Here is a 15524-nt window from a genome sequence, read left to right as displayed (position 1 = left end):
ACATAAGTCAAATAGAAAGGGGATAATGTCGTGGCGGAAAAAGTCATTTGGGCTGACACAACTGACCTCCCTAGGAGTTTACACTCTCTAGCGACAAACAAGACAAAATGGAGTGATCTTTCTCTAAATATACCTTTTACAATATGATAAGTACAAGTGTTTAGGCTTACCTTATTCCAAAACGCTGTTGTAGTTCGTCCTTGCCAATCCGGATGAGCTCCTCCTTCAAGTCAATTCCTACAACCACAAACAATCAAACAATTACCGAGCACTTTTATTTCATATAATAAAACATACATTCAACATGCAGACCAAGGAACACATGAAATAACTCATTAACACAAGCTATTGAGAAAAATAAACCAGTTTGTATTAATAACGAAACAAAGAAACTCTTACAACCTGGCCTTGGTGTTGTGCAAGTTCCTCCCAGGGTCCATCAAGTGTTTTCCTCTACTTTGACAAAGCTCACCCACTTCCAAGTAGAATCATGTAAAGACAATCTCTCCTCACAAAGGTTCTAATGGAAGACCTAAATCCTGCAGCATTTACCCAAAGAAAATGTATAGCTCCAACCTCTCCTCCTTCTGGCTCAATGCCTTTATTTATAGTGTTGTAAAGAGGTTATTCAGGTCCACTATCAATGGGATCATCCCCCTCTATGGGTGGGATAGCTCCCTTATTGATGGGATAAGTCCCCTCTTAATAGAGATACATGAACCAATTGGAGGCACATCCATTTCATCAAACCGACCTCTAGAATGTTCTAGAAGTAACCACAAGTAACTTTTTCAAGATAAAACTTGCGCATTTTGCCTTTTACAGAAGGACGCACCTGTCCTTTAACATACAGAGCGTCCATGGACGCAGTTTTTGTGAACATGACCTGCGTCCCCGCAGGTAAGGCTAGAGAGAACCTGCGACCCCAGAGATAAACATAGTTTTTACAAGACTTTCTCTCTTCTTTGAGTTTGAGATGGATAACAGAGGCATAAGACTTGCCTAAGAGGGTAGCATGACTGTTGATTTTGAGCCATACTAACTGTAAGCAGTCAAGGTGACATTTTTTAGTGTAACAGATTGCCCCCTAAAGTGCGAAGCCTGGAATAGATTGGTGTTTTATAATTCTAGGAAGGGTGAAGCGCTTTATCATTTCAAGGATTGACTTGTGGATGCCCTGGTTGAAACCTGCAATTTTCAACACAAAATACATGTATAAGATTATATCATCACTGAGGTAGGCATTCCCATACTCAGATTCAAAACTTTAACTAATGGACTAACTATTCTGATACAGGAATGATCTTGCAGTACATCATTTTTATAGACTTTTGTAGACACAGTATGGACGCAGCCATCTGTTTATGATTAGTTTACATAGATAATGAATACAAAACTCCTCGCAGCCTGGATGGTAGAAACTAGATCCAGGGTCTTCATTTCTACTTCCCGAATTGGTACGATTCTAAACATGTGATTAAATGATTCGATGTCGAACATGTTAGAAACCACTTGATTACCAGTCGATGATGTAAACTGTTAACAAGCGTGAGAGAGACCACCAGTAATGTCAATGGTTCTCAAAGTACCAAGCACAACCCGTGAAATGTGAATAGATGTTTTGATGTCGAACACTTCACGGAATCCTTTGATCGAAAGTCAATGATGTAAACTGTCGTCAAAGGCGAGAAACCTGCCATTGATGCATGCAGACTTCAAGGTACTGTCGATTCCTAAGTCATCTTTCTAGATAATGTGTCGATGTCGATAGAAAGCGACTCGTTGCAGGCAAGCCTGCAACACGAAATCTTTGTTCAAGTTGAAGAAATGTTGCTGTAAGGACTGACTCAGGGATGGTCAAATGGATGATAAGTATTTTGCAGATGAAAGTTTTGCTTGCAGACCTCTTGAACACATAACGACACAACAGATGGTTTGGTGACGAATAACTCAAAGTTGATCCCTGAACCCGGTTAAAGATTTTCAAAGTGATTTAGTCAACTGTGAGGTAAAAGATTTCCCAACCCAGGTGAAATGAAAAAGTGTCGTGTTCAAGAGTGGTAATAAAGTTTCGTTTGAGACAAAAGGTGACAAATAGGTTCATTCTTCTCTCTTTTCCCCCACCATTTCTGGCAAGTACCTCTTTATTTTTAACAAGCTTGAGGAGGATAACATATGCTTGGTTATAAGCTCATCCTTCGGACGAGTCCAACCTAGTTTAAATTCGAACCCTAGGAAGGAGTGGTTCGTTCCCGTTTGTAATTGAACAGGTCCTTTACTGTAAAATTTTAACGAGCCCAGTATAGGAGAAACTCGGCGTTTTTCAATTTTAGAGAGTCTGAAAAACTTAAGGAAACTCCACGTTGAACTTTTTCGTAAGTTTGTGTCCCTCAAGCCCGAAAAAGTATAAAATAATACCTGGGGGAACCGCTTGATCTTGCGACCAAGGAGTACTTTCATAATAGTGTCGTCGACCTGAAAAGTAAAAAGCGATCAAAGACACGTCGTTTTAGTTCCTTATCGAGTTTGAAACGACAAAAACCCGGCAATCTTTTCCTGATTTTACGGTCAGAAAAGAGCTAAAAGGGGACCGTCTTTTAATTCTGTTTTAACGAGTGTAAAAGAAACACTCAGCGATCTTTTCATGTTTTAGGAGTCAGAAAAGGGCTTAAAAGATGACTCTGCAAGGTTTCACTTTTTCGTAAGTTTTAACGAGTTCGAAAAAGGGATAAAAATGTACTCATATGGCCGACTTTCAATTTAATTTACGAGCAGGAAAAGACGGAAAGGACTCGGCTTTTTCATATGTTTTACGAGAATGAAAGATAGCAAAATAATCTCGAGATTTTCATGAGTTTAACGAGTCTTGAAAATAACTGAAATTGACTCGAGATAGGTTTCATTTTTACAAAATCTTGAAACAGAGAAAAACTATGCTTCAAAGTAGTTTCATTTTTACACAAGCTTGAAACAGAGATAAAACTGTGCTTGATGCCCCCTAAGCATAACTGCTAGAGTGCATGCCCCCCTGCCTCATTTCATTCAACCAGTTGGATGAAATGAAGGTTCATGAACGAGATCGTTTGAAAGACCCGACCTAAACTATGAGAAAATTATGCAAAACTAACTAACCTAAATATTCAACTTAACATTTATGAGGTCTAGTCAAACTCTCGACTCAAGTAGAGGAGGATTTGTTTCATTTTTTAACGAGCTTGACACAGGAAAAGAACTATGCTCGAATTCGGTTTCATGTTGACGCAAGCTTGAAACGAAAAACTATGCTTGTTATAAGTTCACATGCCCCCAGCATAATGACGCAAATCAAGGTACATGCCCCCCAAGCTTCATTTCATTCAATGAGCTGGATGGAATGAAGCTTTACTTTCAAGATCTTGGAAAGACTTGTGGGAGTTGTTTCATTTTTTAAACGAGCTTGACACAAGATAAGGAACTATGCTCAAAACTACTCTTTACAATCTACCTACTTAACCTACCCTTGTTTCATTTTTTAATGAGCTTAACACAAGACAAGGAACTATGCTCAAGAAGTTCGCATGCCCCCAGCATAATGATGCAAAGTGAGGTACATGCCCCCAGGCTTCATTGCATTCAACCGGCTGGATGAAATGAAGGTTTACTTTCAATATTTAACTTGAAAAGGGAGTTGTTTCATTTTTAAGGAGGTTGACACAAGAAAAGAACTATCCTCATACCTGATTCATTTTTTAACGAGGTTGACTCAGTAACAGGAACTGTCCTCATACCTGATTCATTTTTTAACGAGGTTGACTCAGTAACAGGAACTGTCCTCAAAATCCTACTTTCTACAATCTACCTATATATCTTAAAATCTAGCTGATTCATTTTTTAATGAGGTTGACTCAGTAAAAGAACTATCCTCATGACATCCAATTTCATTTTTTAACGAGGTTGAGAGAGGAACAAACTATCCTCGTTCCCACTGATTCATTTTTTAACGAGGTTGACACAGTAAAAGGAACTTTCCTCGGACACACTGATTCATTTTTTAACGAGGTTGACACAGTAAAAAGAACTTTCCTCATGCTCACTGATTCATTTTTTAACGAGGTCGACACAGTAAAAGGAACTTTCCTCGGACCTGATTCATTTTTTAACGAGGTTGACACAGTAAAAGGAATTATCCTCACTACAGCCTATTTCATTTTTTAACGAGGTTGATACAGGAAAAAACTTTCCTCGTAACACTTGATCATGGCTTCCAACTGGAAGAAAGACATGTCAATGGACACACCTTGATCATGGCTTCCAGGAGGTCTTCATCAGAAGGAAGAATACTTCTCTGGAAGGAACACATGTCAAGGGACTCAAAAGGGATAAGAACATCGTGTTCAAATAATCCTGTAGAGTTTGCCATGTCAATTACCAGATCTAAATCAACAGTGAGAGGCTCACTTACATCGGTAACTGAAAACATGGGACCGGTTGCCACATAATTAACCCGTGGCAGGGTAGATACCACTTTAGAATCAGGAACATTTAGGGGTGTCATATTATTGGTAGTTGAAACAAGACTAGGGAACGAAAGCTGGTCTACAGTCACAATACTACCATTGTGAGGGAAAGACATCACGCAAAAGAGTGTCGATACGACAGCTTTCATTGCATAAACATAGTCTCGCCCAAGGAGTAAATTGAAATCCAAGGGACCTTGAACTACCACAAGGTCAATACAGACAGTTTTACCTTCCAAGGTAATGGAAAACTTAGGAAGGATCCCTAAAGGTTCACTAATGGTTCTGTTAAAAGCTTTCAGATTCTGCGTAATAGGCGCAAGCTGAGGGGAACCCAAAGCTTTCCAAACAGTTGAGGATAAAATACTAACAGAAGCACCTTCATCTACCTGAGTACGATGTATGTCCCTACCACCAGCCTTGACAATGATTTGGAAAGGGATGGAGGAAGGAAGACGAGGTTCTGTCAGTCTATTCCAATCAAAGGAAAAGACCTCAGTGCTTGGAGGGGGTTCTGTATGAACAGGTGAAATGCCCCCCGGCATAGAAGAATCTGATGTAACAAGAAGAACCTGAGCGGTTTGAAATTCACTCTCTAAAGGGAAAGTGGGATCGACTCTATGTGAAATTGAATCGACCACTTGATCAACTAATTGATCATCAACCTGAGTGACATGAGTTTCACTCTCCAATGGAAGAGTGTGATCGACCGTACTTGAATTTAGATCAATCACTCCGTCAATTGACGGTAGGTTGGGAGAAAGTTTACGGTAACCAGTTGGAAATTCTTGCTGTGGAACAGTAAGTTTTTCCAACAATTTTGAGGCTTCATCCATGTGAGGGCAAATGTGAGTTTGATGACTCCCTTTGCATAACTTACAAGGAAACCTAACTTTACCCTTTTTCCCAGGAACCTGACTATCACTGGTTGATGGATCAACGGAAAGTTGATGAGATTTTTTCGACCATACTTCCAAGACCTTTGGAATACCAGGACAATTGACAAGGAAGTGGTCACCCTTACAAAGCCTGCAAGGGTATTTGGGTTTACGATGCATGTCGGAAGTTTCCTCAACACAACTAACACTTACAGCCATGGTTGGTTGGTTGACTTCTTTCTTATCTTGCTTCTTCTTCTTCTTCTTCTTCTTCCCTTTCTTCTTCTTCTTAGCCTCCTGGTTACTAGCATCAAGGCTTTTACCAGGCGAAGAGGAAGAAATGGAGGAAGAAAAATTAGGCGAAGAAGGTAAAGGGTCAACAGAAGGTTGGTGATGTTGAGATGGTGAACTCTGTTGAGGTGAAGCATCCGGTTGAGGTGGAACAATTGGAGTATTTTGGGCCAACGAAGTTGAAAATAACCATATCGGTAAACCTATTGTAAATCCAGGTAATGACAAAGTAGCCATATAAGGAGGACCAACATTCCCAAAGTAAGGAAAAGTACTAGGATTCTCATTAGGAGGGGTTCCTAGGTTGATAAATTCTGGAACATTTGCCATTATATCCAACTTCAGTGAATTTTATTAACAATTTTAAACTAAAATTAACAATTCACAATTTACACCTAACAATTAAAATTCACAATTCACACCTATGGTCTCTAAAAGTAAAAACAAACAAATTAACATGCGCTATCAAATCTAGGAGTCAAACCACACACAAACAGTATTCTTCCGGACCAAAAACGCTAGTTGGTGATGAAGCCCAACCTCGCTGGATTCAGTACAGAAATGGCGGGTGGAACAGTTACGCCGACAACCTGCTTAATGAATAGACTGGACCAAGTTCCTCCACTTTAACCGTCTCGAGTGAAGTGAACCCCCAGAAAATCCAAGTGAGTATAGCCGACGTCTGCTCCAGGTACAGTGGGACCTTCCCTCCACCGTCACCTTGGGTAGAATCCTAGAGATTATGGTCACTAAGGTTACCAACGGCCACAAGTACACCTGGGGGAACAGTCTAAACTCCGACAGCACGCAAGGGCAGAGTAGCAAGCTCAATCCCCTTACCGGCTCCTTGACAGTAATCCAAGGTTTACCGATAAGTGACCCCTGGCTCCTTGGCAATGGTTAATCCGAGGTTTACCGTTTGTAATACGTACTATCTGGCGTCATTCCCAACGAGGGGGGAATGATCCCCTCACTGGTTCGGACACGAGCTCGTGCTTCTCCTTTAAGAGGAGATTTCCCAGAGTGTAAATGTAACAATTGGATTTGATTCTATCACAAGATCGACTACTTGTTTGGTTTTACTGTCTTGGAGAGTTAATTACTCACCTACTCCAAGACACTAGCCTAAGCTATGTTGGTGTTTCAGAGCCCTAGAAATGTAAAAATTACTAGATGAATTTTAATTAAGCGCTGTGTTATTAAGGCTGTTATTACTCAAATGGATAAATGGAGATGAAACCAATGGTGTTATGACCCGACTCAACTGAATGCAATCGAATATGATAATGTAATCGTTTCAATTCGATGAAACCTAACTAAAGTAAGGAGAGAGTTTCCATTCACTTCCAACAATGCAAAAAATTGATCACTAAGAGAAAATATAACAAATTCTCTAATGCACTAATTTCATCAAGAAAAACTAATGCAAATCAATTCCAAACCATTTTTTTTATTTTTATTTTTGTGTAAATTCAAATCAAAGAAAGTTGATCTAAATCTACAATTGATTTTTCAGAATGTAAACTATGCAATTGTAATCTATGCACAATTCACTTGAAAAGTATGCAAATGTAATCTATGCACATTTTTCATTCATATTCCGAAAAGGAGAATTCTAATTATGCAAATGTGATCTATGCAAGAGAATTCACAAACACAAGATGATTCTAATGTAATCTAAGAACCAATCAAGTGCAAGTCGAGAAAATTGGGTGAGAGTTCCAAAGATCAAAACATAAAAACACTCAAAGGCGATTAACACTCATACACAATTTAGCCCCCCCCATTTCTGGCAAGTACCTCTTTATTTTTAACAAGCTTGAGGAGGATAACATATGCTTGGTTATAAGCTCATCCTTCGGACGAGTCCAACCTAGTTTAAATTCGAACCCTAGGAAGGAGTGGTTCGTTCCCGTTTGTAATTGAACAGGTCCTTTACTGTAAAAGTTTAACGAGCCCAGTATAGGAGAAACTCGACGTTTTTCAATTTTAGAGAGTCTGAAAAACTTAAGGAAACTCCACGTTGAACTTTTTCGTAAGTTTGTGTCCCTCAAGCCCGAAAAAGTATAAAATAATACCTGGGGGAACCGCTTGATCTTGCGACCAAGGAGTACTTTCATAATAGTGTCGTCGACCTGAAAAGTAAAAAGCGATCAAAGACACGTCGTTTTAGTTCCTTATCGAGTTTGAAACGACAAAAACCCGGCAATCTTTTCCTGATTTTACGGTCAGAAAAGAGCTAAAAGGGGACCGTCTTTTAATTCCGTTTTAACGAGTGTAAAAGAAACACTCGACGATCTTTTCATGTTTTAGGAGTCAGAAAAGGGCTTAAAAGATGACTCTGCAAGGTTTCACTTTTTCGTAAGTTTTAACGAGTTCGAAAAAGGGATAAAAATGTACTCATATGGCCGACTTTCAATTTAATTTACGAGCAGGAAAAGACGGAAAGGACTCGGCTTTTTCATATGTTTTACGAGAATGAAAGATAGCAAAATAATCTCGAGATTTTCATGAGTTTAACGAGTCTTGAAAATAACTGAAATTGACTCGAGATAGGTTTCATTTTTACAAAAGCTTGAAACGGAGAAAAACTATGCTTCAAAGTAGTTTCATTTTTACACAAGCTTGAAACAGAGATAAAACTGTGCTTGATGCCCCCTAAGCATAACTGCTAGAGTGCATGCCCCCCTGCCTCATTTCATTCAACCAGTTGGATGAAATGAAGGTTCATGAACGAGATCGTTTGAAAGACCCGACCTAAACTATGAGAAAATTATGAAAAACTAACTAACCTAAATATTCAACTTAACATTTATGAGGTCTAGTCAAACTCTCGACTCAAGTAGAGGAGGATTTGTTTCATTTTTTAACGAGCTTGACACAGGAAAAGAACTATGCTCGAATTCGGTTTCATGTTGATGCAAGCTTGAAACGAAAAACTATGCTTGTTATAAGTTCACATGCCCCCATCATAATGACGCAAATGAACAGTGAGAGGCTCACTTACATCGGTAACTGACATGGCAAACTCTACAGGATTATTTGAACACGATGTTCTTATCCCTTTTGAGTCCCTTGACATGTGTTCCTTCCAGAGAAGTATTCTTCCTTCTGATGAAGACCTCCTGGAAGCCATGATCAAGGTGTGTCCATTGACATGTCTTTCTTCCAGTTGGAAGCCATGATCAAGTGTTACGAGGAAAGTTTTTTCCTGTATCAACCTCGTTAAAAAATGAAATAGGCTGTAGTGAGGATAGTTCCTTTTACTGTGTCAACCTCGTTAAAAAATGAATCAGGTCCGAGGAAAGTTCCTTTTACTGTGTCGACCTCGTTAAAAAATGAATCAGTGAGCATGAGGAAAGTTCTTTTTACTGTGTCAACCTCGTTAAAAAATGAATCAGTGTGTCCGAGGAAAGTTCCTTTTACTGTGTCAACCTCGTTAAAAAATGAATCAGTGAGAACGAGGATAGTTTGTTCCTCTCTCAACCTCGTTAAAAAATGAAATTGGATGTCATGAGGATAGTTCTTTTACTGAGTCAACCTCATTAAAAAATGAATCAGCTAGATTTTAAGATATATAGGTAGATTGTAGAAAGTAGGATTTTGAGGACAGTTCCTGTTACTGAGTCAACCTCGTTAAAAAATGAATCAGGTATGAGGACAGTTCCTGTTACTGAGTCAACCTCGTTAAAAAATGAATCAGGTATGAGGATAGTTCTTTTCTTGTGTCAACCTCCTTAAAAATGAAACAACTCCCTTTTCAAGTTAAATATTGAAAGTAAACCTTCATTTCATCCAGCCGGTTGAATGCAATGAAGCCTGGGGGGCATGTACCTCACTTTGCATCATTATGCTGGGGGCATGCGAACTTCTTGAGCATAGTTCCTTGTCTTGTGTTAAGCTCATTAAAAAATGAAACAAGGGTAGGTTAAGTAGGTAGATTGTAAAGAGTAGTTTTGAGCATAGTTCCTTATCTTGTGTCAAGCTCGTTTAAAAAATGAAACAACTCCCACAAGTCTTTCCAAGATCTTGAAAGTAAAGCTTCATTCCATCCACCTCATTGAATGAAATGAAGCTTGGGGGGCATGTACCTTGATTTGCGTCATTATGCTGGGGGCATGTGAACTTATAACAAGCATAGTTTTTCGTTTCAAGCTTCCGTCAACATGAAACCGAATTCGAGCATAGTTCTTTTCCTGTGTCAAGCTCGTTAAAAAATGAAACAAATCCTCCTCTACTTGAGTCGAGAGTTTGACTAGACCTCATAAATGTTAAGTTGAATATTTAGGTTAGTTAGTTTTGCATAATTTTCTCATAGTTTAGGTCGGGTCTTTCAAACGATCTCGTTCATGAACCTTCATTTCATCCAACTGGTTGAATGAAATGAGGCAGGGGGGCATGCACTCTAGCAGTTATTCTTAGGGGGCATCAAGCACAGTTTTATCTCTGTTTCAAGCTTGTGTAAAAATGAAACTACTTTGAAGCATAGTTTTTCTCTGTTTCAAGCTTTTGTAAAAATGAAACCTATCTCGAGTCAATTTCAGTTATTTTCAAGACTCGTTAAACTCATGAAAATCTCGAGATTATTTTGCTATCTTTCATTCTCGTAAAACATATGAAAAAGCCGAGTCCTTTCCGTCTTTTCCTGCTCGTAAATTAAATTGAAATTCGGCCATATGAGTACATTTTTATCCCTTTTTCGAACTCGTTAAAACTTACGAAAAAGTGAAACCTTGCAGAGTCATCTTTTAAGCCCTTTTCTGACTCCTAAAACATGAAAAGATCGCCGAGTGTTTCTTTTACACTCGTTAAAACGGAATTAAAAGACGGTCCCCTTTTAGCTCTTTTCTGACGGTCCCCAGTGGAGTCGCCAATTTGTCGTGGCGGAAAAAGTCATTTGGGCTGACACAACTGACCTCCCTAGGAGTTTACACTCTCTAGCGACAAACAAGACAAAATGGAGTGATCTTTCTCTAAATATACCTTTTACAATATGATAAGTACAAGTGTTTAGGCTTACCTTATTCCAAAACGCTGTTGTTGTAGTTCGTCCTTGCCAATCCGGATGAGCTCCTCCTTCAAGTCAATTCCTGCAACCACAAACAATCAAACAATTACTGAGCACTTGTATTTCATATAATAAAACATACATTCAACATGCAGACCAAGGAACACATGAAGTAACTCATTAACACAAGCTATTGAGAAAAATAAACCAGTTTGTATTAATAACGAAACAAAGAAACTCTTAAAACCTGGCCTTGGTGTTGTGCAAGTTCCTCCCAGGGTCCATCAAGTGTTTTCCTCTACTTTGACAAAGCTCACCCACTTCCAAGTAGAATCATGTAAAGACAATCTCTCCTCACAAAGGTTCTAATGGAAGACCTAAATCCTGCAGCATTTACCCAAAGAAAATGTATAGCTCCAACCTCTCCTCCTTCTGGCTCAATGCCTTTATTTATAGTGCTGTAAAGAGGTTATTCAGGTCCACTATCAATGGGATCATCCCCCTCTATGGGTGGGATAGCTCCCTTATTGATGGGATAAGTCCCCTCTTAATAGAGATACATGAACCAACTGGAGGCGCATCCATTTCATCAAACCGACCTCTAGAATGTTCTAGAAGTAACCACAAGTAACTTTTTCAAGATAAAACTTGCGCATTTTGCCTTTTACAGAAGGACGCACCTGTCCTTTAACATACAGAGCGTCCATGGACGCAGTTTTTGTGAACATGACCTGCGTCCCCGCAGGTAAGGCTAGAGAGAACCTGCGACCCCAGAGATAAACATAGTTTTTACAAGACTTTCTCTCTTCTTTGAGTTTGAGATGGATAACAGAGGCATAAGACTTGCCTAAGAGGGTAGCATGACTGTTGATTTTGAGCCATACTAACTGTAAGCAGTCAAGGTGACATTTTTTAGTGTAACAGATTGCCCCCTAAAGTGCGAAGCCTGGAATAGATTGGTGTTTTATAATTCTAGAGGCGGAAAAAGTCATTTGGGCTGACACAACTGACCTCCCTAGGAGTTTACACTCTCTAGCGACAAACAAGACAAAATGGAGTGATCTTTCTCTAAATATACCTTTTACAATATGATAAGTACAAGTGTTTAGGCTTACCTTATTCCAAAACGCTGTTGTTGTAGTTCGTCCTTGCCAATCCGGATGAGCTCCTCCTTCAAGTCAATTCCTGCAACCACAAACAATCAAACAATTACCGAGCACTTGTATTTCATATAATAAAACATACATTCAACATGCAGACCAAGGAACACATGAAATAACTCATTAACACAAGCTATTGAGAAAAATAAACCAGTTTGTATTAATAACGAAACAAAGAAACTCTTACAACCTGGCCTTGGTGTTGTGCAAGTTCCTCCCAGGGTCCATCAAGTGTTTTCCTCTACTTTGACAAAGCTCACCCACTTCCAAGTAGAATCATGTAAAGACAATCTCTCCTCACAAAGGTTCTAATGGAAGACCTAAATCCTGCAGCATTTACCCAAAGAAAATGTATAGCTCCAACCTCTCCTCCTTCTGGCTCAATGCCTTTATTTATAGTGCTGTAAAGAGGTTATTCAGGTCCACTATCAATGGGATCATCCCCCTCTATGGGTGGTATAGCTCCCTTATTGATGGGATAAGTCCCCTCTTAATAGAGATACATGAACCAACTGGAGGCGCATCCATTTCATCAAACCGACCTCTAGAATGTTCTAGAAGTAACCACAAGTAACTTTTTCAAGATAAAACTTGCACATTTTGCCTTTTACAGAAGGACGCACCTGTCCTTTAACATACAGAGCGTCCATGGACGCAGTTTTTGTGAACATGACCTGCGTCCCCGCAGGTAAGGCTAGAGAGAACCTGCGACCCCAGAGATAAACATAGTTTTTACAAGACTTTCTCTCTTCTTTGAGTTTGAGATGGATAACAGAGGCATAAGACTTGCCTAAGAGGGTAGCATGACTGTTGATTTTGAGCCATACTAACTGTAAGCAGTCAAGGTGACATTTTTTAGTGTAACAGATAACCTACTCGAGATCAGCCTTCCAAGTCCAATTCCTTTGACACCAATGTTTGCACAAAGACATAATGAAAAAATGAAATATACAAGAAAAGTAGGTAAGCAAGAGGCTCATGACCTCCCCAAAGAAGACTTATGCTAATGAGATTGTCTTTCAAAATAATCACATCATTGATATTTGGTCGACGTTTCAAACCATGTGATCCTCAAGACAAAGGAAGAATTATGCTCAAGCACATTCAAATTATACAACCCAAATTGAAAGACAAGTCTTCTCTAGCATCTCTAATTTAGATATAAATTTTCCTTCTTGTGTTAATATAGATGCTAATTTAACTATAAATTTTCTTTCTTATGTTAATATGGTTTTTAGTATGTTAACATTCAATATAATTATTATTAATACAATTCAAACCCATAATACATTTTTGTTAGGAACCACAAACATTGTTCCGAACAACAAACATGGTTACAAACCACAAACATATATGTTTATATATATTTATGTCAATTAAACGATGAATTTGATTTTTGGGTCAACATTTTTCATAGATTTGTAAAAAAAGATTAAGATATAATAAAAATGAATTAAATATAGCAAAAACACAAAAATAATATTTATCAAAATTAAGTGTATGTTTATATAAATTTATAATTACTACAAAATATTTTAACTTTTATATTAATATTTGTAAAAAAAAATTAAGAATATAATATAAAAATAAATAAAAAATAAAAATAAAATGATAATATTTGACAAAATTAAATATATATTTATAATTATTTATAATTATTTATAATTAAAAATTATATATTATATATTATTTCTATTTCTATTTAATTTACATTAATTTCTTACGATTTTTCCAGTGGAAAAAAAAATTTACATTAATTTCAGTAAATTTTACAAATATTAAAAAACAAGTTTCTGAAAAACTAAACACATCCATTCAACTTAAAAAAATACTATTTCAATTAATTTCAATAAACAAATTACTTTAATGGGAAAAAATAATTATCTCATTTGGAATCTGTTGATGTTATAATCTTAATATCTAAAATAAAAAGATATATAACTAATTTTCATATTTAATGAAAATATAATCGTAAGTTTTTTAAATGAAAATATCTTTTAAATATAAATTTAAAAAATATAGGAAAAGCATATTCACTCTATAGTATTTTACTCCATTTTACTTAAATTGCAAATTGAAAATTTTAATTTCTCTTACTACCACACTGTTAGTGTCACACGGTTTTGCTTCAGCATCTTTGCTACACTCGGCGGCACCTGAAGTTTGTAACTAGATTTTATGGATACCTCACGAAGCCTTGGAAGACCACAAAGGCCTTCTATACTTCTCAAATTATCACACCTGAACAAGTACACCTCTGTGAGTGTCTTGGGTAATGTTCCAATCTCCACAAGATGAATACACTCCTCTAAGATCAATTTCTCAAGGTTGGGGTATAAAACGTTATCATGGAATAGCTCTGATGTGTCGATTATGGGGCAACCAACCACTTTCAACCAACTCAACTGACTTGACAGTTCAAGCGAAGCCGGCAAACACTTCAACTCCCTGCCATACTCGACACGCAATTCCTTCAACTTCCTTAAGTCACCTAGCGAAGGCATCGTCGTGTCCAGCAAAGGGTTTCCTATCCACAACACTTCTAAATCACTGGGGAGTTAAATCACACTTGGTAGTTCTTTCTTCAAGTTTGTGCCCCTCAACTTCAGTACTTTTAGGGACCTTTGGTGCCCCAATTGCGAGGGCCATACTTCAACTGTTTTACAGCCGGAAAGATCCATATGCTCGATGTGTTATTATATTTCCAAATGTTTTGCTTGAGATTCTTAAATTAGAACAAGAGGAAGCATCAAAATATTTAAGGCTACTTAAACTCCCAAAAGAATCTGGCAACTTCTCAAATTTCTCGCAGTCACACAGATTGATGTGGTGGAGGTTCGTCAAGCTACCTAAGGAATCTGGTAGCATCTCCAATTCTTTGCAGCCAAGTAGGTTCAAGACGTGGAGGTTCCTCAAGCTGTCGAAGGAATCTAGCAGCCTCCCCATTTTCTCGCACGAGTTCAGGTCCAAGCTATGGAGGTTTGTCAAGCTGCCGAAGGAATTTGGTAGCCTCTCCAATTTCTCACACCACCTCAAGTCCAACCTGTGGAGTTTCGTCAACCTGCCGAAGGAATCTGGCAACCTCTCCAATTTCTCACATACCGACAGGTCTATGCTCTGGAGGTTCGTCAAACTACCAAAGGAATATGGCAGCCTCTCCAATTGATAGCATGCATGCAGCTTTATGCTGTGGAGGTTCGTCAATTTGCCAAAGGAATGTGGCAACCTTTCCAATTTCTTGCACCCATGCAGGTCCACTTGGTGGAGGTTCGACAAATTGCCGAAGGAATCTAGTAGGCTCTCCAATTTGGTGCATCTAGATACGTCCATATTGTGAACATTCGTCAAGCTATCGAAGGAATCTGGTAGTCTCTCAAATTTCATGCACACTTATAGCTTCTCCAATTACATGCACACTGACAGCTTCATACTGGAGGTTCATCAAGGTGCCGAAGGAATCTAGCAGCATCTCCAATTGATAGCACCCACTCAGGTCCAATTTGTGCAGGTTCATCAAGCTGCCAAAAGAATCTGGTAGCCTATCCAATTTCTTGCACCAACCGAGGTCCAAGGTGTGGAGGTTCGACAAGCTACCGCAGGAATCCGGCAGCGTCTCCAATTGATAGCACTCATATAGGTCTATGTGATAAAGGTTCCTGAAGTTGCCGAAGGAATCTGGCAACCTCCCTAA

The 15524-nt window shown here is 38.5% G+C and overlaps 1 pseudogene; it reads right to left on the bottom strand.

Annotated features, from left to right (window-relative positions):
• Positions 1–13929: 13929 nt before the first annotated feature.
• LOC149200216 (uncharacterized) lies at positions 13930–15163 on the bottom strand (annotated as a pseudogene).
• Between the last annotated feature and the right edge of the window lie 361 nt (positions 15164–15524).

Source organism: Pinus tabuliformis, chromosome 2_1 (assembly GCF_031772625.1).
Source record: "Pinus tabuliformis cultivar Carrire ecotype Pingquan chromosome 2_1, CPIR1, whole genome shotgun sequence".
Lineage (NCBI taxonomy): Eukaryota > Viridiplantae > Streptophyta > Pinopsida > Pinales > Pinaceae > Pinus > Pinus tabuliformis.
The sequence above is the reverse complement of the archived record's forward strand: the minus strand, read 5'-3'. Positions and strand labels throughout refer to the sequence as shown.